We start from the raw sequence: 21,882 nt of genomic DNA, 5'->3' as shown, positions 1-21,882 counted from the left end.
TGGAATTCACATTAACATATAAAGGACATTTTGCTCTATCAAAACACTTCTTAATTTTCTGCTGTTATTCACATACCTGAAATAGGGATAATTCTCAGCCAAAAATAAGTTTCACAACTTCTAAAAGGTAACAGTTGTATCAAAAATATCAAATATCTTCCTAGAATCACATGTGTACACATTTTTTAGTATTCATTTCTGGCTTATTTAAAAAAAAAAAAAAATGAAATTAGGACACCTGCTGGTATTCACCCTCTACCTAATTTCAGTTATTGCAAGCACAAAATAGAAAAGCAAATACAGGCAGTTTCAAATAGCACTAGTATTTGCTATCATATTCCAACTCGTTTAAAAATATGCTAGCTGAAATAGGCTATTTTGATGGAAAAAAGTTAATTTTATGTTCTGATTTCATTTTTGTTGCAGAAGATAGAGATGTACAAGACTTCGAAGACTCCCAAATTGAACAGTTTTACAACGCTGCAGCACAATTATGATCTCAGATACATGCATATTCAGAAGAAACAATCAGCAGATTTTAAAAGATATTCAGAAGTGTACACTCCAGTTATGGGATGAGCTTTTGTAATCAAAAACACCAGCTTGAAATTATGAGGCTTATTTGTTCACTGCTTGTCCCAGAATTTATATTAATGAAAAGAGCTGTGAAAATCCTGGTCCCAGCTGATTTATAGCTGAGCTTTCAGACAGGAACATCAGACATATTATTTGGGTACATGTTAAAGATAATATAAAAGTCTCAAACGATTTTTTTTAAATTACTTTTTGTGGAAGTACATTGTGAAGAATAGACTTGAACAATGGCTCTGGTTACAAATAAGTAATCCAATCTTTTAGTACCAAACTCCTTGCAGTAGGCTGCCTCTCTAACTGGGTTGCACCATTTGGAAACACCGGTGGGCTGGAGCATAACAGACTCCAGCTGGTGTCACCTGTCATAGCTCCAAAGGCAAAGAAAGAGAGAACAATCTGGAAGACCTGAGCTTTAGGTGTTTAATACCTTCTCAAACATGCCAAAAGATTTAAATGCACAAAATACACATTCAGATTATTTTTTTCATTCCAAGGGGAATTCACATGTAGAAATAAAAGCTATGACTGTGCCGTTCTACTACTGAATTCAGCCACACTTTCCTTCTCAAATAATTTTGCAAACTTTTTCTGGCAGGGATCAATAACTCCAAGGTTACAGGCCTTCTGATGCCCAAGATAGCCTCACTCATCTGGACACAGTCTCAATCCTAGCAGTATCAACTAAGGGGGTCCACAGATGTGTATCAGCTTGCAGCTGAGCTCAGTGTAGCTGCAAGAGTACAAGGCTGGAGCCCAACTTACTGTGGAATAGCAGAGTACATCTGATCTGATATATAAAAACATCTGAGCAGATTATACACCTCCTAACCTTGTGCTAAGCAATTTGCTCTTAAATATGGTACAGGCCATGTACATCCAAAATCCTGCCTTTGAGGCCTCTGCCACAAGCCGTTTTCCTCTGAGAAGGAAGTTCAAGGGCAGCTGCAGAAAGCAGGGCCTCCTGGTGCTGATCTTCTGCAGAAGGTCTCCAGCAGGACACAAGCCCACCCTCCAGCACTGAGCTGTGAGACAGATAGCAGCTGTCTGGGGGCACCCTGGACCAAAGGGAGCTGGCTCTGGCTGCAGGAGAGCAGCAGCAGCAAGGATCTGAGCAGGGGAAAGAGAGGGCAGTGGCTCATTAGCTAACGAGCTAACAACAAATGAGCACAGAGGACAGGCTGGCAGCCCATGCTGGGCCTGCTCAAGGTGTGGTTTGAACCAAAAGGCTCTGCAGAAAAACGCATCCAGGAGCAAATGCGGATGGCTGGGAAACGATCCTGGCAATGTCCAAACCCAACACTGTGGCTCACCAGCCTCACTTTTTTTTTTTTGAAATCTCTTCACATTGAATGTGAAACTTGATTGGAGGTGTTTCGAATCCATACATATATTTTCTCATTTAGCAGCTATTTTTGTCCCTGTCTGTGGCATGGCTGTTTAAGAGAGCATGCTAAATAAGTGCAGCTTCAAGTGACTCTACCTTTAACTTTCTAACAGCACAGGTGTCTCCTCAGAGTGCTGTGAAATGTTACCTTTCACCAAGTGCTTAATAAATGTGCTTTATCTTGCTGTCGATGTTTGTGGTGTGAGCAAGTCCTCCATCCTGACATTAGCAGGTGACAGTGCAGCTACCAGACATGTCTACACTGAAGGATCTCTTCAAGATTTATTGCAGCACCAATGAGGTTTTGGGGTTGAAAGGGCTTAAACGCTCTGCAGCAACCAGAAATCATAATTCAGAGGCAGGTAAAAATATAGCTCTCTAACTGTAGACTGTTTATATTTTCCCTAAACGAGCAAAATTAAGTTTTATAAGCAGCAGTGGGAGGGGTCAATTGCAGATGCACACCGGGAGACTCCAGGGTGAAGGTATGCAGCACCTCTCCAAATAAAACTGTGGTTCAAAGTACATCCGCAGTGATACAGGCAGTCTATCAAAAAATGCCTGGGCCTTAAGCCTAAAAAGACAAGATGGGCAGTGAAATCCCTAAGGTCTTTTAAACTATTTTGAAAAATTACAGATGAAACAGAGAAAAGAATTTTAAGCAGGCTTTTAAACTATTTATTAAAACAGTATAAACTTTCTGGATATAACCAACATCAAGAGGCCTGCATGCAACTTAAAGGGTGATGGGGGAGACAATTACTGTGGGGTTTTTACCCAAAAGAGTAGAAGAAAAAAAAAAAAAGAAATAAAACCTCCTACTTAATGTCAAAAAAAGGTAATGGCAAATATGACAAACTTTTACTGTTCCTCTGCCTTTGGTCGCTCAATGGGAGAGTCCTGCCAGAGTATTTGACACCCTTTCTGAGTCATCTCTGTTTAGATGAAATTCTAGGGATCTTCATCTGCTTTGCTATATTCATGACCCCACATTGGTCTAATTATAGACTTCCTTTTTCTGAGAAAATTCTGGTAACAGCAATGAACAGAGGCTTTTCAATGGCTGCGCACCCTTTCACCCTCCCAAGCTCGTGGGAATGGCATCCCTCACATCCAAAAGCTCTGGGCTTATCATCAACAGCTGTACAACTGTTTACACAAGAGCACCGCTCTCGAAACTCCTACCTAGGATGTTGCTGAGTCCCTCTGGCCTCCCTCACGTCCGCACACCTCCAGAGGCAGTGCTGAGCGAGGCAACGAGTTCTGCTTAAAACTTCACATCCTCCTCTGAAGTTCACCATCTCACCTGTTAATTCTGCATCCCCTTCTTCCTTCCCAACACCCGTTAGTGAATAATAGCATTTGCATCGCTGCTGCCTGTGCTATGAACTGAAGGTAGCTATACTGGTCTCATAGTCTAAAGCACTTTTTCAGCCTTAAATTGTCCCCTAGACATGCTACGTTTCTTCATGTATTCGGAAGACATCCTTGATCATCAAGGCTTTTTTACAAAGAGAATCAACATCCATTGTACAATAAATGAGGTAATCATTTCTATCCTGGGTCACCGGGGCTCAGTTACGTGAAAACAGCACATTTCACAACAGCAATCACACACTTACACAGCCTTGGCTCAAACAGGACTGTCACTGAAAGTGGCATCTTTTTCAATGCTCCAGTAGTTACACACAGCAGAATAAAAGACACATAATTCAGGGCACTGTGGATATTCTCAGTCAGTCAAATAAATTAATCTAATGTACCCACCCAAAACATTTAATTTGCTAGAGCTGCACATTCCTCCTTATTAGCAAACGCTGTCCCAAGAGCAGCCTCCAAGCTCATTTCACTGTGGCTATGGTAATGTAGCTTACCTTTCCCTGATCAAGAAACGTCTTAATTTCTTCAAGGCATCTCCCATCCTAGCTAGGAAGTCTTCAGGCACTTTTTCATTGGACTCCCACAAAAGCCAACTGATTGATCTGTTCTCACCCATACCATTAGATGACAACACGCAGAAGCGGTTTGTCTGTTTTTCATGAACGTAAATAAATAAATCATTCTCCCCATACAGTTTTAATGGCTATCAGAGATCACCATTCTAAGATAGCATCTATTTTGCTTACAATGACTTCAGCTTCCCATTTTTAACATTACCCAAAGCTCTAATTTTTAGTCACTACACCTTCCTTCCACAATTTTTTAAAATCTGAGGTCTTGCTGCAGAGTTGTTCTCCTGCTCTTATGCCTCTTAGAGTACAGAAATTCACTTCCCTTTATGTTATCTCCTCTGAAGAGCTTTGAATCCCCAATGTAAGCAATGTCTCCACAGACTTATTGGCTTCCTGAAGACAATTATCCCGAGAACCCCTTATGCAACCCGTATATGATGCAAATGCTCCTAAAAGCCTAACCATTTTTAACAGCAGTACTAACACAACACCTCATTGCCCCATAAGGCACACCAGGCATCTACTTTTTGCTGTAAGACAGGACTCTCCTCCAACAGCAGACTTCAGCTTCTGTATTTTTCCTTATCTTAATGCTTTGGAAGTACAAATCACTTCCTTCCAGGCTCCATCTTCTGAGGCCATCCTGTTGTGATACACTCTGAAGAACTGAGCCATGTTGTCTTTTAGGAAAGCAAATGCGTTCAGCGTTTCCAGGCTTGGTGGGTCCAAGGAGAAGTCACACTCCCTCACCCCTGGAAGCACTGCCTGCAGGAGCCCAGGTTTTGGCAGTCCTGGTGACAGCCCTGTGAAGCTGTGTCGAAGCCTTCAGAAGGACTCGTCCCTCTTAATTAAGAAAACAGAGTTGTTCTGGCTCAATATCAAACGTCACCCTCTAGATTTCATGAAGAGTTGAACTTGCACCAAAACATGATGAGATTTGTTTGTTGACTTTGTTTTGTTTGGGTTTTTTTGTTGTTTTGTTTGTTTTTTTTTTTACCAGAAAGAATCTGCAATTAATGAAGCCTGGCAAGCCACTGATGAACAGTGAGAATGTATGCTAGTTATTACCTACTATAATTGCAGTAATTATTAATTACCTGCCATTCTGCCGTGCCAGAGAATTTCCTTTTTCTGACAGTCTCTTCCCCTTTGAGCTTATTAATGACTCCTGCCAATGAACCTCTCCTGTTTTGTCCCTGCTATAAATGAGATTCCCTTCATATCAAGTAGTCTTGTAAAATTTTTTAATAAATCCTATAATTACTTTGGAGAAAGGCTTCAGACCATATAAGCAGCTTTCCAAAAACATGCTTCAATTTATAAATTCACAGTGACCAGACTCACAGTTACAAAATCCCCGCTGATCCTAACCCAGGGGCTTCCTCCTTTCCCTGTCCCCAGCACAGAGGGGAAACCCCTGTCTTATTTTATGTGCATGCATCTCTGCAAGCCATGGGCACCAAGCTCTAGACCCGGTGGGAAAACAAGGCAAGCAGAGCCAGGTGGTCTCTCAGTCCTGGTGTGATGCTCCCCACAGGGTCCATAACCCTCATGCAGGCAGGATCAGGCCCCCCACCACATTGGCAGGCAGGTCTGCAGGACGCTGCCCCGCTGCGTCTCCCACACCAGGTCCTCTACTCTCAGGCAGACAGATTTTGGTAGCTGGAAAAATGGAGAAATGTCTACAGACACTTGCAAAAATGCCTTCACCCCAAGCTTCATCTAGAGCACGCACACACATCTTTTACTCACACTCATGGCATTCACTTCTGAGATAAAGCCAATAACGAAGGCAATAAAACCAGCTTTTTAAAATACACCAATACAGTACACACAAACAAACACACACTTTCCAAGCACAATTGAAAAAAAAAAACCTGTCATGGGATGAATACATGCTAGGACGTGACTTTTTTTCTATTTTCATCCACTTAAGCTTTGGCTTAACTAACAATAATAGCAGTAATGAGCATTACTTCCTAACCACTAAGTTTGCTACGCTTACCTAAACAAAAACAGGCATGTTTTAAAATAAGACGCTGTAACTGTATTAAACAAATGCGTGCATAAAGTGAAATTTTACATTAATTTGACAAATGCCAGTGGGAAATTGTCCCATTCTCAGTAGATGTATCACAATAGAAACAGGAGTTATTGCTTGGAAAACATCCTGAAAAAAAACAGAGAAAGCAGGGTATGTACGTAGAAGTGGGGTCATGAAAGAAGCACATATGTATTTTGCAGGCCATCAACAGTTCTGCCCAGGATACTGTCTGACGTAAATGCAAAGGGCAGTTTTAATGCCAGCAGCTGTATCAGGAGGAGCCATTCTCCATCCAGCCACTGCTTCAGTTGAGCTCCACCTTCTGCAGCAGGCACGTTTTGAACATTTCGACTTTACCTGACCCGAAATGATGCACTCAGCCCTCCCCACACACAAATTCTCATCTATGAACTAAAGAGCCTATTTTAAGGGACTGGGCTTTTCATTTTTAACATTTTGGTGGAAAAGAGCATCCGAATGCTTTCTTACAGAGCCACACGATGGGCCACGCCATGCGCCAGGCTTGGCCCCACTTTCAAAGAATCAGGCCCTGGCCACACAGACCCACCTCAGTGTCTGAATTCCAGATCTGAAAATATTTCTTCTGTTGTTAAAATACGCTAAGGTGGAGAAATGCAGCCCATATCACAATTTCTTCCACTGTCAGTATAGTAATCACCACTTTAAAAACACCTAGACACTTTACACACCAGAGCATTTTTTAATTCCATGGCATATTTTTATTGATTTTTAAGATTTGATCGGCCTTGATGGTCTCCAAAACTTGCCAACTCAGAGCCAGGTATTCTTTAAGCAAGTTGTCATTTTCTACTGTAGCGTAAGCAAGAGCTGCATTTTTCACAATGTGCATATTTACAGCTTCCCTGAAGTCAGGAAGGGCTCTTCAGTTCAGCCCAGTCGAGGGAGATAAATTAGTGCATCCCAGGTCAGGTTCAAAGAGTCTGGAGGCAGCACCATTATTCCCGGCCACGTGGCAGGGAGAAGCTTTTATCTAGTTTTTGTTTAAAGTGTAAGAGGCTGCTCGGGTTTAACCAGCCTACTTAGTTGAGCCGCATAGTTTCTTTATGTAAAGACTAAAGACTTTGCATCGTATTAGACACTTTGGCAGACACTTCAGCTCCTTTGCTCCGTAACAGCCCTCTTTTCTTCAGAACACAATAGCAGAGCTCCCTCAAACTGAATTTAATAAATAGATGCATAAAGGGCACCTCTCTCCCTTCAACCACCCTTTTTCTTTAGGCTCACGAAACCTTGAAACAACGCCACGGCTTGCCACAAGCAGCCCTCCCTGGCTGAGGTTTTATTTGCTGTCAGGGGGATGGGCTGTCCGCATGTCCCTCATGGGCACTGACCTTGACGCAGCACAGCAGAGCTGTTGCTGGCGAGCCCATGGGGACCACGACGTCTCCGGTCGCTCCAGCTAAATCCTGCAGGGACCATGATGCAGGTTCCCATGGCCTCGCCGGGCTCTTATGCCAGCACAGTCTTCACAGAAAAAGTCCAGGGAAGTAAAGAGCAAACTCGCTTGATGATTGTCTTTATCATGTTACTTATTCCCTTTTTAACTCCTGTAATGAAGCAACAGCCAGCTCTTCGCTGTGGCTGCAAGCAGGGGATTTGGACACCTTTTTCCCAGCTGCACAGCAAAGCACTCTCCACCACGAGGAAGAAGCAGGCCCTGGGTGGGGGGGGCGGGAATTAACTAATTTCTTTCCTGGTGAGTTTCATCATTCATGCGGAATCCTAATTTTAGCCCGTTCCCAAACATTACAGTTTGTTTCAGTTCTGTTTTCCCCGAACAATAAGGAGGGGTTCGGGGAGGGATAAAGAAAGTTGGAGGCTGCTCTTGGTTTCCCTTTTGGGGTCTTGGTCTCCATGTGAGGAAAGTGACTAAAACTAAAAAAATACAAAAAAATAGTACTAGGGCCCTGGGGAGAGGCGAAGGGCAGGGTGATCTGCTCGGCAGCATCCTGTGCGGGGGGCCGTGCCCCCACAGCGTACCCCATGTGCTGGCAGCCCCCGCGACGCTAGGGCTGCTGCGGCCAGCGTGGGGAGGCGGCTCGCAGGAACACGGCATCTGTTTTCATTTAGGTCCCTGAAATGCATAAACTGCAATCTGGCATCTCACTGCAGGCTTTAAAAGTATCCTGGGGTAGCAAGGGGAGAGGGGAGGGATGTGATGAAAAAGCAGCATCATGTTTACCAAAATATATCTCCAATGCTCAGATGTGCTTTCAGTCACCTGGTTTGTTGTTGCTTTTCCTCATCTCCATGTTGGGTTTTCATGTCGGTGCACAAGCTGAAGGCACAGGCTGGGTCCTGGGAAGCGAGAGACTGCCTTCCAGAAACCACACCAGGGTCTGGGAGGCTCCTCGCTGCCCAGCCCTGCTGCTGGCTGATAGAGGTAGACCGCAGCCACCTCCATCCAGGGAGCTCCCTCCCTGGCTCTGGCACAGCATGCCTCACATGTGAGGCAAAGGCCATCCTCTACAACCTACTAACGAAAAGCACAATAAGGAAAACTTAAAGGTGAGTATTATTATCCCGGTAAAATATGGCTCAAGATATGACACTGCAAGTTACTTCTCTGCCAGCACATTCAAATGTGCCAGGGAAGGCTGGTCCCCGGATCCAAGCCAGTAAGCACCGCACTGCCTCAACACATCACCTGCAGCCCCGGGCAGCCCCATCAGCAGCACAGCCAGGTGCGACCAGCCGCAGATATTTCCCATGGAGACAAGAAAATGGGCAAGTCCAGCCATTGCCAACCACTTTTTCCAGTGCTAGTAACAGCCAAGGCAATGTCTTTGGAGGAGCGAGTGGCTCGCAAGGTGGAGCCTGCACGTGGCTCTGGGCAGCAGCTCAGGGAGATCCCACACAGGGCCGGGCACTGCCTCAGGGCTCGGGGGGCTCCACCACACAGCAGAGTGCCCAGCCCCATGGGAGAGGTGCCCCACGGATGCAGTGCAGGCATTCAGGGTATAGGAGTCACAGCAACACTGGCCTAGGGAAAAATCCCTAAACCTGGAGCCTTTTAAAAAAGCCTACATCCATTGCAAGGCAAGAAGGCGTTGCTGTGAAACCTCTCCTGCAGCCAAAACTTCCTCCCTCAAAAGGAAGGGGAGCAGGGCCCCACACCTATCAGTCCTTGGCAGATCAAAGGATTCACTTGGGACTGGGCAGATCGCTTCTCCTGTTGCAAAGGAGGCAGAGCAGTGCTCCAGCCCCTGCGGCAGTCCCTCGTCCTGTGATTCCAAAAGCCCCCTAGGCCCCACAGATGCTGCCAGCACCTCTGGGGATACATTCAGCTGCACATCACGAGCTGCCAGCCAAGGCGCTGCCTTCGTGGCCAGGGGACGTGCCAACCAGTCCCTGCACCTGCATCCAAAATTCAGTTTTGCACATTCCTCCCAGCCCTCCCTGGCCCCCGGAGGCTCGGCTGTGCTGTGCCGTGCTGTGCGCACCACGGTTTGTCTCTTCCAGGTGCCTCTCCTAACACACAACTGCACCGAGCAGCTCGGTTTTGACTCAGCTACTCAGGCACTTGCCTCTCAATTAAAACACAGGTGGAGGATGGAGCTGCACTCCAACTTTTCACATAACAGCCCAGCAGTTAGAACACCACTCTCCTCAGGTGGTGGGAAACTTCTGGCTGAGGCCACGTCTTTCAGCTATAACCATTTTTCTTCAGAGATTAGTGCTGGCTGAGAAGAGGCACACCACACCTCCCATTGCTGCTCGTCAGTTTTGCATGAGTTTTGTAAAGGCAGTGGTCTTCTCATCCACCCAGTCTCTCGGGGGCAGTGAAGGATGATGCTTTTCCTCTTCACTCCTGCCCCCACAGGGTGGTTTATAGCCCAGTGATTCAGGACTCAGAGGAAGGAGTTGGCTTGAGGATCCTCTCAGACAGAGGGGAGACCCAAATCCCTGCCTTACACCCCACGACCAGGTCTCCAGGCATGGAGCTACTGGATAAGAACAATGGCAACCAGCCATTTTAATATAAGATAAACTTCTTTCCATGAACAATCGATTCTCTTCCTGGCCTAGGAAGGGAGCCTGAGATGACTAGCTGAGATGTTGGCCCCCACAGCTGAGGAGATAAGTCTCAGCATCCGATGCTGAACCATGCACAGTCTTAGCTGGGAGAAGCACCTTGCAGTGAACCACTCAGCCAGTATGGCATCACCGGGATGTGCTGTGCTGCGACCAAACTTAAAGCATCTCTGGAAAGTTGCTAGTAAAAACTAGAGTGCCTCCAGACCCACAGGTATGGCGGCAGTTTTCAATGAAACATGCTGTTCAGGTAGGATTTGGCTATCTTTGTGGCTCTGGGTGTCATTATCTAGAAGCTGTAGACTCAAAGTGCAGAAAATTGAGAGCTGCATTAGCATGATGCTGTGCTTGAGCTCCTAAGCCTTTCTGAGCAGTAGAGTATGTCTGCCCCGGGATGGTACCACGCTAAGGCAGCCCCAGCATGAAGCCGGCTTGCAGCCAGCCATCCCAGGGAGCAGCCCCTGTCCCAGCTCCCTGGCTGCTCGCCCCTCCACCAGTGGCACAGCAGCCACTGCCCATGTTCTCTCCTGTGGCTCTGCAGCTCTATGCAGTGCTCAGGAGCTCTCCCCATCCCCCAGTCCTCTTCACACCCCACGGAAATGTGATTCACAGCCTGTTGAATGGGAACAGACCAGAGCATATGGGCAGACACAGTAATCGGTGTTTTCTCCTTTTCATTTCCAATCATTCCCCAAGATGTGGCTAAAAGTCCAGTGTTTGTAACATGGCTAAGCCACGATCAACATGGACCAGGGATAAGCTGAGGTGAAACGGTGCTTTCATCTGGGGAAGCAGAGCCTCGCTGCAACCCCAGCTACTCCACGCAGCTACCAGCTCGCAGCAGAGTCAATCCCTTCCCTGTCCAAACATGGATGATTTCATTGCATGACAGCACAAGCCACAAACACAAAACTCCTGCTACAATAGGTCACTCTTTCTCACATACTGTGTCTGCATGGCCCTATCTACCCTGCCATTGCCAGAGGCAACCGGACTAGGACAGGGGGCTCTATGGCAGTGAAAACAAGCCAAAACATCAAGGAGCAGATGAATGGCTACCGCCTACCACTGCTCAGGTTCCCATTTTTATTGGCTTGGCATGCTCTTTAATGTCATGTAAAGCTGAGTTAACTGAGGCATGAGGCTGCTGATACTATTCTGGCTGCTGCTGCAAGGGTATGAGCCAAGAAAGCAACTTTCCTGGGGAAGAGCAGCAGGATTGTCATGCTAGGAAACAAACTGATGCTTCTGAACCACAAAACCACTTTGTTCCTATTTCGTTTCTCCAGAAGGTCAATGAACTAAAATAGTTGGCAGTGAAATCAACCGTTTGACTGACAAAACCAGTGCGACCCAGGCACTGGGCAGCAGCACTTAAGCCTGCTGTATTAGATACCCTAGGTATCTGTGGTTGGTAAGCATCAAGCTTTTTTGCTTTAGCCATGAGCGTTTGCTGAAGGGCACACCCAGCTGACGCACAGCTGGACCACCCTTCCAACTACCAGTTTAAATGCAGGTCTTGCCCTCAGCCTCAGTCCCTCTGCACCGCTCACCCTCATCACCCTGCATCTGATGGACCCAAACTGGGTCAGCTGTGCCTGGGAGCCAGCACATGCTCCAGCTGCTACAGCCAAGGATGAGGGCAGCAAAGCTTTGCTGGGTGACTATTTAAAAAAACTGCCGCACGTGCCTTTGTAAAAGCCCCATCATAAACAGAGCTGTACCGATACAAGCAAGCCGGAGCAGCTGCTGCAGCATCCGACTGCGCTGGGAGAGTTGCCCTGCTCTGATTGTGCTGACACAGTCAGAGCAACACACTCTTCCATGCACCAAGGGCTTATCTAGAAAAGGTGCTTACAAGGATTAGGACTTCATTCCTGTTGTTAAAGTCAGACAAGCTCTGCCCTTGACTTCAGGGGCTTGAGAGGTTGCGCCAGGCCAAGGACAGGCTGGGAGGGTTCGGACTGTGATCCTCGACACAAAATCAATGGTGCTCACGTGGTTAGTGCTTAAAAGACTTCATAACAAGAGATATAGACTCCATCTTCCAGCATGCCTTAAATAATCCTGAAAAGTTAACATGTTTTAAAAGAGGCACAGAATTTGTAGATTTGTAAGTACCTGTTAAAAGTGCACCAAGAATCATATATAAATATATTAAATACATTGATCGAAATATGATTGAGTCAAACATATCAAGGGGATGCAAAGATTTCCACTCCTGCTGCTGCTGCTACCTTTGTAGTTGGGGACTGTTTTGGTTTTAGTAGCTGATAAGCTTCCAGAGGAGCTGATTCAGGAAGGTAGCTTCACTACACACTTTTCAGGGAGAACTTGTGCAAGGAGCTGACTAAAAGGGCAACCAGAAAATATAGTCAGTGACAGACACAGATGAATCGCCTGGCAGTCTTTTTTACTCTGATGAGTGGAAATCAGATCTGTCAGCAGCTATTTTTAATAGGTACGTGGCCATGAAGGACTCACTACAAAGTTTTTATACACTTTCACTTACCAATACTTAATATTCCCTGTATCAAATTCTGGGGCGAGGTAACCTTCTGCAATTTGTGGAGACGAGCATCATATGTAAACAACTCCTACAAGTAGGAGTTGGCTGTTTCACCAAAGCCAGAGGTCTCAATTAATGTGTTTTGTGTAAAACTAGGAAGCAGCTGGTTTGGGTTTCATAAAGTTACCACAACAAAGTTGCAATGGAAGGGGCAAGCAGAGACACACATCCAACCTGAGCACCCTTTATTCAGATCACAGCACACACTGTTCCCAAGACAGGCCTGTCCAGAAACCAACCTTGGCAGCTGTTGTGTCAAGTGTCAAGGAAGGGATTGTGCACACGATGTAACCTAATCGGAGGCTGAAATAAGCTACATAACATAGAAGAACTCACATATGTTGCTGTTAATCTACCTGAAGTACAAAAATCAACTTGCGAAATTGCCAACTAGACTTACGTTAGCCTTTCCTGCCCCTTCTCTTTAATAAGGGAGAAAATTCCTGCCCCTGGAGTCATGCAGCTGTGACTGCAATGGGGAGATGGCCCTCAGCTGGGTGGAGGGCCATCAGCCTTCAGGAGTCTTCCTCAGTGCGATGGCCAAGAAATTGTGCAGAATCGAGATGCCCAGGCCAAAGTCTCCCTTTCTCCCTTTTGAGCTAGTCAGCAGTGCCAGTGGAGTGAAATTCCTTTTCCATCCCAACTGGGAATTTCATTATTGCAGCATGAGTGACCAGTCTGCAGAAACGTGCATCAGTGCCTTCTGTACCACCCTCCCTTTGAGCTTTGGGTGCAATGAGCTGGACAGGAGCCAAAGGGGTGGAAGAAGATGTGCTCACATCACAGCAGTTTTTAACTGGTGTCCACATTGTCCAGACACTGCAAGGAAGGAAAGAATGGAGGATGATGTGTTACACTGAGTTATAACCAGCTCTCCAAATATCTGTCACCAAAAAGACCTTGCCTACGGAAAAGAACTTGACCCACTGTGTGCATAAAAATGTGCGTGGACTTGCAGAAGATGCGATTAGATTACAACTTTAACTAACACAAATATTAGTCAAGGAGTCTTTAAGAGATAAAAAAAAAACCATGAAGTTGCTACATCTAATTATGCATGTTGTCAGAAGTGGGGTACATCCAGAACAGACTTCAGTATGAGTACCACTAAAGAAACAGTAATGCAAACACTACTGGTTTGTCATCTCTGCAACCTGAGCAACTGTTATTTTTTTTCTGCTTAACTTTAAAAAGTCTCTCCCTCATTGCTTAGAATTTCAGGCAGTTTTCTTGGATTACAGATGGAGGAACTGCCCTCATGGTATTAGCTCACAGGCAATATTTTGTCTAGAGAGCTCACCAGAAGGGATTATTTACACTCATCCTGCAGTTCAACCTTTGAATTGTTCTGTGTGGAAAAGAAAAAGAGTATCTGTACTTTGTGGAGTGGAGAACAGACATGCAACCTTAAACGGCAGAAGTCTTGATAACTTAGCAAGTTGCAAGGTAAGATTGAACCCCCAGTTATCTGGAGAGGTGCCTGGGCCTCCCCAGTCTGTTTAAGGGGAGAGCCAAGGAGCACACTGTTGGCTCTCCTGCCCATTCAGCTTACAATAGATAAAAAAGTATTTCATCGGGCTGGGGCATGGCTCTCTGCTCTCAGAAGGGCTCCATGCTCATTCCCAGCCATGTGCAGGGGCACCGCTGAGCCAGGGCCCTTCCTGGAAGAGCACAGCTGAGGTTCAAAGTGTCACCAAAATAAGTCCTGAATGCACTGATTGTTAGCGCTTGGGACCCGATTCAAATCAGCCCAGAAAAAAAAGACGCAATTCTGTCTGAACAGAAGAGGCAGTGTCTGAGGAGCTGGCCAGGTAGATGTCCATCAGCAGGTGAAGCAGGCAGCACGGAATGGTGCCCTGGAGAGGTTTGTGAGGAAGATCCAGGTTTTGGAGATCCTTGGGCCTGTGCTTCCCTGGGCTGCCAGCAGGCAGGCTCACTCCCTGGGGTGATGGTATCGAGGATACAGGCAGCCCATACTAAAGCGTTAGCGTGGTAATGGCTTTTGAAAACAGTGATTAGGCAAAATGACTTTTTTTTCTCCCTTTTTGACAGAAAATAGGATACGGGTGTTACAGCTTTCATAGCTGCTTTGCTTCCCCATAGCAGCAGTTCATCCTTAGAAAAATCCAAAAAATAAACTTTCAGTAGTTCTGACCACAGAAAAAATTGTCAGTTGACAGAAAAAGGACAAAAAATTCCAAATTTTTCCTTAACACAGCCTTCTTCCCCTCTTCCCCACCACCTCTCCCACCAACAATGGAAATTACTAGCTCCAATTTGAACGGCTTATGAAAATCACACAGGCTGTGGCAACAAACACATCCTGAGGTTTGCATCGCTGCCTGTGTGAGGCCGGCATGGCTGAATCAGCTTTCCAGGGGACGAGGCCGCAGCCAGCCCCTGTGTGCACCCTTGAAGGAAGCGCAGCCCCAGCCTTGCTCCCCTTGCTGCTTCCTTGGGGCAGATTGGTGGCAGCCTGCACGATGAGCGCCCAACCTCCTCCAGTGTATCCAGGAGCCCTTGGAAGGGTCCTGACAGGCACAGGACTCAGAGCATGATTTAATTCAGTTATATGTTGGGAGAGTTAATTCCAGGGCTGGTCACTGTGCTGCTGTGGTGTTTTTTTCTGGCTGAGGAGCCAGATTCTCCATGCAGCTCCACCTTGGTCCTCTCCTCTCACCTGCAGAGTAAGGGGAAAACAGGAGTTTTTCAGAACAGAGGACTGGGACTTGACAAAAAAAAAAAAAAAGCAAACCCTAAAGCCCAAGAAAATGCAGGCCTACCATCCTCCAGAGTGAAATAACATTAATGACTTCCTTAAATGTTCTTCATGTCATAGTCTGCTTTGGTCCTCTAACTTAGAACTAGCAAAATGAGACAGGTAATGATTAATGTAAGGCTTTTGCTTGCAAATCTATCATCTCCCCATGCAATCGCTCTCACCAGCTTGCAGAATATAGGAGAGCAATTTCAACTTTTAAAGACATTTTGATATCACACAGCACTGACACACATTAATTGAGGTGTTTTCCCCTCACTCAACACAAATCAGTCAGTGAAATAATATCTGAGACATCAGTCCCATGTGAAAAATGTAATTACGTGCCTCTATTTTTACCCTCACATGAGAACACCCCTGTGACAGCAGCCTCTCTCTGGGAAGCCCTTGTGCCCGCTCCAGCGGCACTGGTTATTACCCCAGCATCTCTAAAGGCCTCTCAAAGTGCATGTGGCTGGCAGAGCACCCAAGCACTGACAGTGCCGAGGAAGAGCAAAGGACAAGGTGAAAGGACAAGCCAGGTACTACCTTCTCCTGCTACAGAGGGCCTTTCACTCCAGTCGCTTCGCAGCTGGGCTTTTTAATCTGAGGTTTCAACAAATGGAGTCTGAGCAAATGATCCTTTGCTCTCAAAGCAAGGCACTAAGCTTTGTGTCAGCTGTTAAGGGAGGACTTGGACCAGGGAGACCCAGTCTTGTCTAAGTTGGAGAAAAGGGAGGACTATGACGGACCACAACCACATCGCCTGGCACATCAGGATATATTGCACCAGTCGGCCCTCGTGGGAGAGCAAATTCCCCACTAAATCTGCACCTGTTCATAATATCCTTCCATACAAGCCACGGCAGGGGCAAAATGCAGGAGTCTCAGCCTCCAAAAGCCCCTACCCCAGGCTGGGACACACACTGCTTGAGCGACAAGAGGCAACGCAGCTCATGGTTTCTCATAGGTGCTCCCTGCAAAGCATTTTCTCAGGGTCTCTCGTTACGAAACAAGCTGGCGGTAACCATGTCTGACTTCCCTGAATCTGCCCGGTCAGCTGGCCCCGCTCCTCCTTGCGCAAGACGCTGGATGTCAGAGGCAGCCATGGCCTCACAGACCAGTTCGGAGCATGAATTACATTTGCAGGGCGATGGCAAAAAGGGAGTTATGGGAAAAGCAAATTGGCATGAGTATAAACACACCACTGAGAGAAAGAGCTTCCCCGGGGTCACAGATACACATTGCAATGGTTTGGGACATGTAATTTCCTTGCAACATAATATTTAATGGTATCACATTAACATTCCTGTGCTGTAGTAAAATGTGCTATTATAGCATGTTTTGACATGAGCTCTAGGTTTTCGCCAAGAGCCGTTTTTCACTGTTAGTGCCATGGTGTGGCTGCTTGCAGTAACTACATTTCATCTATTTCTTGCTCAGAAAGAGGAATTCAAACCCTTTTGTTCCAAAACAAAAAGCCTCTGAAACGCAGGCTGCAGCCTGGGACCCAGGAAATCCACGTTCCCGATGGTACCAGGGAGCTGAACTTTTTCCCTCCCTACCCCTACTGTGCATGAGGTTAAAGTGTTAACATCTGAGCTAGCGGAGACGGCGGCAGCAGACGAAGGAGGGGGCCCAGGGTGGTGCCAGACCTAGGAAATCTTTCTGATGAACTACACAGCTGTTGTGTTGATGCTGATTTTTCTTTTGTTGTTTTTCCTGCCAGCTAAAAATGTTTCTTAAGAAAGACATTTATGTAAAAACAAAAGAAATGAGAGTGCTAAGCGAAATCACCAAGGCAAGTGCTGCAGATGAATCGGCTTATAGAGTCATCCAGCTTCACAGGGCAGACCTGAGGGTCTTGGGGGGGTTCTGGATGCTCTTGAAGAAGGGCAGTAGCAGCAAGAGTGGCTCATCTCTTGAGCACATGGTGGCAGAGGGATCAACTGGGGCAGGGAGTGCAGGCACATCCTCCCCTTCACTCTCCTTGGCTTTAGGGCCCTTTCCCTGTTCCTTGTCGGCCATCGTTACAATCTCACTCCTTAGCTCAAACTGTGCGGTGCAGAGAGCTGCCAGCCCCATCTCAGCCAACTGTTCTAACAAAGGCAGGCCATGGCTGGAAGTGCTTTCCTTCAGGTTTGCAAGACTTTGCTCTCCTTCAGGTGTTCCTCATAAGGCACCACCCTGAAATCCAATAAGAACGGTGAAAGCACAACCATGTTCTGCTCTACCATCACGTTCCTGCCGCACTCCCCCTTGCACCCAGCCCCCGAAGCCTGGCAAACCCTGGGGAACTCAGTCCACAGCAGCTGCTGGAGGAAGAAAACCCTGGGCCACTGCAAGGAAGGGGAGACGGAGACACAGGAGCACGGGTCCCCTCTGCCCGCACATGGCTCATCTGTGATCGGAAATTTGCCGTAACACTGTCCACGCAGAACATGGGGTAGAAGTAGAAAAGCTCGCTCCCAAAATCTGGGCAGTGTCCAAGTTGAGGCAAGGACAGATGTCACTGACCTTTACAGTATTCCAAGAACTAAAATCCCTCAGCTCCCTTCTGCTCACTGGAGAAATAGCTCAAAACCTGTTCTCTTCCCAGTCTCCCCCCAGGGGGAAAAAAGCATCAATCTCTATGCAAGTGTATTTGTTCTGCGTGTTCCTTATTTTATATTTTACGAACCGATGCCAACTTTCAGTCATTGAATCCAGACACCCATGTTAACAATGGATGATTACATTTTCCATCCCAATGTTTTCCCACAAGCACAAGCATTAATTCAAAGTACTCTCTTTGCAAGTAACAGTGTTGTAACGTATAGTAAGATGAAATATTTAACTGGCACAGATGAAACTGCTTCGCGGGAACCAGCAGAGCCACACCAGTTTACACCACCAGAGGCCTTGGTCCACAGCTGTTCCTGGGCAGCCAGGATGCTGTGTTTGGGCCAATAGGATTTATGACCATTTTAAATAGAAGCAACTTTATCATGCACGTCGGTAAACTGCTGTGCTATTGGACTGCAGGCAGCTGAGTACTTTTCCACTCTTTTTAGCTATTGCTATCAGAAATCATGGGTTAGTCGATAACCACATTCCTCCGAGATGAGTTTGCCAGCGCACTGAAGGAGATCTGTTCACACTGGGAGGCATTGTTTCCCAGGCTATTCCAAACAATACAGAAAACACTGTGTTCTCATTTGAGTACTATGAAGAAAGAGCTCAGTGGATGGGCTTTTAAAGAACTAGCATATGCAATTCTATAAACTATATTATTTAAATAAAGAAAAACTCTCTATGTCATGCAGAACTAAATCATGATTCACTCATGGACTGCATCCAGCATCAGAAATATGGATGAGCTTTGGCTGGGCTTTCTAAGCAACAGAAAGAAATACTTCATTCCCAGCAGAAGAAAAAGAAAAAAGGGGAAAAAAAAAAGCAGATATTACACTAGCATTTGAGGCCACTTCATTCTTGTTAGCAAAACGTAATGACAAATTCATGGAAATTGAGCAGGATCAAGACATTTGGGACAAGACCTTGCCCTGAGTTAACTGTTGCCTCCGAGAGCTTGCCTCTGAGTCAACGCAGAGCAAGGAGATGTTAATCCATCCATACTGCACTGGTTCAGTTCTGCCAACCAGGTCAGAGGTAGCATTTCAGACACTAACTTAGTATTGATGCTTTAAATAGCAGCAGAGTGTATATGCCCCTACATAGTGCTTGCTGTGAGGAGCAACACAAATGCACATTGGTTTTGAGGTGGTCCTGCAAACCAGCAATGTCCTGGTGGAAAGCAAAATGGGCAGGCTCACCTGTTTGTCATTCCAAGCCAGACAGTAAGAAGTGGGTAGACTCCTCCTTGCCCAAATTAGAAATGAATGAGCTACAGTTATGTGCTTTTTGCCCTCAATTATACCATTGCTCCTAAAAAGGACTTCAGTCTTTGGATCTCTCTCCTACCATTCAGGGTCAATCAGAGCACTGAGTACTTGGTTTTGCATCGCTTGTTCTCACCTCCCCACTTACCTACTGAATCTAACAGATCTCTTTTAGCTTTAAAGGCAGCTGGATCAGGCCAGAAAACAAAGATCAGTAATTTTCCCAGTAAGAGTTCAGCACAGTCCAACAATGAAACAAGCTTTTAATGAGGCAAAGCAGAAAGAACATGTGAAACAAAGATAATCATTTTCCATAACGGAAGCTTGAACTATTTCACCTACATGACTTAAATCCTTCAGAAACAGGTGGACTTAAAATCACAGCTACTTTTCTGTCCTCTCATCCCCTTCCCTTACCCGCCTCTTACATGCAAGCAGCCCCAGAGAAGTCCATAGGAGGTGAACAGACAGATTGTCTTCACCGGACTGCAGTGGGCTTCACTGCCTCGCGTAACTTGGCTTATCATGTTCCTGTTACTCTTGTGTGAATCTGGGTCTGAAAGAGCAATTCCAAACTGAGATATCTGCGTCACAGTCGCTGCCAAGGAAAGTCTCCAGGCTGGATCACAGCCAAACTTAATGCCGCAGCTTTAAAGAGGCAATTTCAGTTCAGGGTTTTTTGCTTTGTATTGTTTTTAAATCTAGTGTATTTTGCATTGCACAACTATATGAACCCACATTCATGCCACACTAAGAGGACGAAGGAGAGGAAAGCAGTGGAGAAGAAAAAGAAATCCAGTAGGTCTGTTTTAGCAGAGCTAAAAGGCCCCTGAGCATTCCTCCTTATATGTTTTTTGCAACAGAACCAGGTCTGAGAACAGACTGTAGCATTAATATCAACCAGCATGGTAGCTGCTGGGGCCCAAATCAGAAGCGGACACGGGCAGGAGCAAATACTGACTGGCAGTTACAGCACTGTCACTTTTCTTTCCAGACTCACAGTGCTGCTCCACAGCTCAGGTAGGCAAAATGGTCCCATGCTGTGACATTCACAAGTGACAAGAGAAGCAGTGAGGGAGAGCGTATGTCTTAAGATAGAAAACCTGACATATAGCCCTTATCCAGAGTAAGGAGCATCAGAAGTTTTCAAACAGAGGTTATTGCTCTAAACCCGCCAAAGAGTTCAATGGGCCTTTGGTTGGGCCCTATGCCAGGAATAAGCAGAAATACTCAATAAATTCCTAAAACATGTCAGTCTAGGTTTTATGTAAAGTGTTGTGAGTATTCTTTAAGAAAAAACACAGAAGAGCAGAAGAACAAGAAATATTCTGCCTGAAAAACAGGATTTACATTTTTCTGTGAGGCTCATTCAAGGTGGAAAGACTAGAAACATGTTGGAAAATGTCCAGAGAGATACTAGATTGATCAAAGGGTTCAGCTAGGATAAGAAGCTAAAGGATCTGGGTTATTACTGCTTGCAGAAGAAATGGCTGCTGGGGAGGAGATAGAAAAGGCAACAAGAAAAAAAACCAAAAACACCATTCTTGCATTGTGAGCCTGAAAGGGACCCAGTGCATCGCTTACAATCCATTCACATTACACTCCTGGGCAAAAATATCACTCCCGATGAAATACAGCACCACCTCTCCTCAAAGCCAGCGCAGGGTCCTCTCAGCGCCGCTGGAGCTGCCATCAGGCAGTTGCTGGCAGCAAAGCTGGTGCTTACAGCCCCGGCCACTCGCCCCAGTGCGCCACACAGAGTCCCTGGCTCCCGTTACACAGGATGGGTTTTGGGAGATGAGCTCTCACAAATCTGGCCACAACACCGGGAGATGTTTCCCTTCAGCCCTCTGCTCCACCCTGCTGCTGCAGGCGGCTGCCCAGGAGCAGAGCAGATCATGTGCTGCAGCCATGCCAGCCCAAAACACGGTGTCCTGACCCCAGGTGCAAAGCAGCCAATGTGTGCCTGAGGGAGAAGCATACTTTAACCCGTTTTAGCTGCTTGTCAAGCAAACATGAGTCAGATCTCTAACATACCAAGAGATACTAAATGGCAGCCAGAGCCTGCTAGAGACTGGGACTTCTGCTTCTCATCAGAGTTGAACCAAGTAGAGCTGAGTGGTTGCCAAAAGTGAAAGTCCCTGTCCTACCTCTTAAACTGGCTCAGTTACTCATACAGCTTGCAAATATGGGAGAGCTAAACCCTAAGAAAATTGAAATCACTTAGGTTTTGTTGCTGTGGTTCTGCTAGTTTTCTGAGCATTCAGCTCCCTGAAGATGTCCAAATGAGAGAGGGAAGCAGCAGGAACATGCAGCCAGGAGAAAAGCCACCCTCTCAATGCAGTCTCATGATCAGTTTTCTGCTGGTTGGTTACCTAACGCAGCAAAAAGAAGGGTTACCAACATAGCTGGCCACATAAGCACTAATGCCAGTACAGGGAAGACTGGGAAAATTACAGGTGGGAGCAGGGAACAGAACCACAGTCTTTGGGGAAAAATAGCACTTACACCAGACCGTGAGGCTGCAGCCACATAGCGATCCCTAAGGTGACCTCAGTCAGTAGCTTGGGAGGTGAGGAAATCCAAGCATCTCCAGAAAGGGAAAAAAACAAAACAAAAAACG

The 21,882-nt window shown here is 46.3% G+C and overlaps 1 long non-coding RNA gene across 1 annotated transcript in view; it reads right to left on the bottom strand.

Moving 5' to 3' along the window:
• Nucleotides 1-12,854: 12,854 nt before the first annotated feature.
• Nucleotides 12,855-21,882, bottom strand: part of LOC148054547 (uncharacterized) — a 52,046-nt gene continuing 43,018 nt past the window's right edge. The window contains exon 4 of the long non-coding RNA XR_015706277.1: nucleotides 12,855-15,300. This is a non-coding gene — a long non-coding RNA (uncharacterized LOC148054547). The remainder of the gene's footprint in view (nucleotides 15,301-21,882) is intronic.

Source organism: Nipponia nippon, unplaced genomic scaffold (genome assembly GCF_047370975.1).
Source record: "Nipponia nippon isolate SJK-2023a ecotype South Korea unplaced genomic scaffold, ASM4737097v1 scaffold_3, whole genome shotgun sequence".
Classification (NCBI taxonomy): Eukaryota; Metazoa; Chordata; class Aves; order Pelecaniformes; family Threskiornithidae; genus Nipponia; species Nipponia nippon.
Note: the sequence above shows the minus strand (reverse complement) of the source record. Positions and strands in the feature narration are given on the sequence as shown.